The following is a 3,276-nucleotide window of genomic DNA, read 5'->3' on the forward strand; positions in this document are numbered from 1 at the left end:
GCAGAAGGAATTTTATGCTCAGAAAAGATGACATAAGGAAAACATAATGTCTTCTATATTTTAGGGGGGGAAAGTGAAGCATAAGAAGAGCTCATGCCCAATGAGTACAGTTCCCATGTAAAATTTGTAAAACATGGAGGCAGGGTAAACATGTAGCAGAGAATTAGAGGACATTATTCAGAGTAAAAAGATTGATATTAAACACAGAAGGTATACCCATAAAATATATAGAAGAATTGGGGAAAATGAAGAATGTATTTATAGAAGAAAAAATGTTTAAGCTGCAAGGTACTTTTTGTGAAAACAACATTTAAAAAATAGGGGCAGATATTTAAGCTTGTCTAACTGATTTATTATTGTCTGTATTGATTTTCTCAGTAAGATTTGTGAAAGCTCAACCACCCAGAAATGAATAATAGAACATCAGTGACCAACTTCATCCTCCTGGGTCTGACCGATAATCCAGAAATACAGGCTGTAATTTTCCTCTTTCTATTTCTCACCTACTTACTGAGTGTTATTGGAAATCTCACCATCATCATTCTTACTTACCCTGCTGGATTCCCACCTGGAGGTTCCCATGTATTTTTTCCTCTGAATTTCTCCTTAGAAATTTCATTCACTTCTGTCTGTAATCCTAGATTTTTCATCAGCATCGTAACTGGAGACAAATCTATTTCCTATAATGCTTGTGCAGCTCAGCTATTTTTCTTTATCCTCCTTGGCTAACCAGACTTTTTCTTCTGGCTGCTATGTCCTATGATCGTTATGTGGCTATCTGCAAGCTTCTACATTATACAACCATCATGAGTAACAAGATTTGCTACCAGCTTGTAGTCAGCTCTTGGGTGGCTGGTTTCTTGGTAATCTTCCCACCACTAGCGGTGGGTCTGCAGTTGGATTTCTGTGACTCCAATGTCATTGACCACTTCACCTTTGATTCTGCTCCTTTATTCCAAATGTCTTGCACAGACACAAGTACTCTAGAGCTCATGAGCTTTGTTTTAGCCATACTTCCTCTTATGTCCACTTTGATGTTAGTAATTCTCTCCTACTCTTACATCCTTAGAACAATTCTGAAAATCCCTTCAGCTCAACAAAGAAAAAAGGCCTTCTCAACCTGCTCCTCCCATATGATAGTTGTCTCTATCTCTTATGGGAGCTGCATCTTCATGTACATCAAAACATCAGCAAAGGAAGTGTTGCTTTGACAAAAGGCATGGCTATGCTCAGTACCTCTGTTGCTCCCATGCTGAATCCATTTATTTACATTTTAAGGAACTGCAGGTGAAAGAAGCATTTAAGGACGTTGTGAGAAAGATACTTTTCTCAAAACCATTGATCTGATCGTAATTTATAACTAAAATATTGTGAAAAATTGAAAGTGGGAAACCTCAATCAAGCCAACTTTGGATGCTAGAAGAGGGAGCTGGAAGGGGGGAGCCATACCACTCAATATCAACTACAGGAAGAATTGTCAGTCACAGACCTCAGCAGAAAAATGGAGGGCAGGAAACAATCATCAATTACAGGCCCCTAAGAGGAAAGATGTACACTGCTTCTCTAACAATAAATCAACTACTCTTGCAATTCAGCCAGTGAGAGATCATCATCACCCTAAATACTTGCTTTTCTCAATAAACTTTGTTCAGAGCAACTCTTCCCAACCTCCACCTTCTTCTCCAGAAAATAACATTCTTCTTCTTTGTTGGATTTGCCCATAGCTTTCATGACCCAAACGGTAATTCTCTGTTATTCGTTATTCCCAAATAAACCCATTTTTTTTCTGGCAAAATAACCAGTTGTTCTGTTTTTAAGGTTAATACTATACACACAGCAATTTTGCTGGAGAACCAATAGATAATTTATTGTTTTACTTCTTCTCTCTTAGTTTTATCACTTCTCAGGAATACAGTTATTTATGGTATTTTGGATTCAGTGTTCCTATATTACAAATTCTCTTTATATGAATTTAAGCACAAAATCATCATGGAATCATCTGTAATGTTTTCCCATGACATAACACAAAGAAATGACTGAATCACTTCTTATATAAATATATATGCTTCAGGTATTATATATGTGTTGATATTTATCCCTGCATCACTTATTCAAAAAGCATATGGCATTAGTATTTTTTAGTTATTGAATTATATGTATATTGATTGCCAACATTTATCATAACACCCAGTGCTCATCCCGCCAAGTGCCCCCCTTAGTGCCCATCACACAGTCACCCCAACCCTCCGCCCACCTCTCCATATATATGTATGTGTGCATATGTATATTATATAAACTCTGTCATTAAGAACAAATTTCATGAGTGAAGAAATTTTTTAATTGGGGTTATTACTTAAAGGAGAGACAATAACATGTAACCATCCTTCTATTAATCATAATAAAGACAACTAGCATCATTTGGTTTGGTAATGAAGCTCTCTAGGGACCTTTACCCAAGCCTGTGGTTTATGAGGATATATAAACATACATCTTAGTCAATAGTATTGTTTTCTTCTCTAAATTGTCTCAGTCTAATTTTGATAAGAGTCACCTATTGTAGTATATGGGATTATATTGTTGCCTATCGCACATAAAAAATAAGCCATCTCCCCTTGCTTAAAAAAGAGAGGGAAAGAGTTCTTAGGCAAAGAAAATACCATCCAATTTTACTAGTCAACTTCATTTGGCCTATTTGGTTGTATGCAAAGCACACATAACTTTCAGATTAGATAGATTCAGATAAAGGCCAAGTCCACCTGAGGATGCATATTAACACTCTGTAAACTGTGGCATCCTCTTGGTACATTTTTTTATGAAAGTGAAATGGCAGCTGTTTACCTTGTCCAAGTGACATATCTGATCATATTTGGATGCTACCAACCACAGTCATACACACACACACACACACACACACACACACATCACAATATAAATTTAATCACTTAAAATTATTAAGGTGATTAATGGTTACTAGTGTCTGGGATTTTCAGGTGCCTTGTGGGAAGTAGCCACAGTCTTATCATCAGCATACAAAGACACAGAGAAAAATAGGATGATATAGATAATACATATCATTTTCCTTTTTCATTTGTTTGTTCCTTTCTTTTTACCTAGACATGAGGATACATAATGAATCATCCCTTCACCTAAAAGCAACTTTGACAAGTCTAATTGCTATAGACCAAATGTATTTCTACAGTTATACTGCTAAATTCTGGCTTCAAAGTATTGTGTGTGTTCTTATGATATGCTTAACTTCCTTTAAATGACTTCTAC

At 36.1% G+C, this 3,276-nt stretch overlaps 1 pseudogene; it reads left to right on the forward strand.

The window, feature by feature from the left end:
* Positions 1-408: 408 nt before the first annotated feature.
* LOC140595300 (olfactory receptor 6C76-like) lies at positions 409-1,347 on the forward strand (annotated as a pseudogene).
* Positions 1,348-3,276: the final 1,929 nt, after the last annotated feature.

The sequence above is a fragment of the Vulpes vulpes genome, chromosome 14 (genome assembly GCF_048418805.1).
Source record: "Vulpes vulpes isolate BD-2025 chromosome 14, VulVul3, whole genome shotgun sequence".
Lineage (NCBI taxonomy): Eukaryota > Metazoa > Chordata > Mammalia > Carnivora > Canidae > Vulpes > Vulpes vulpes.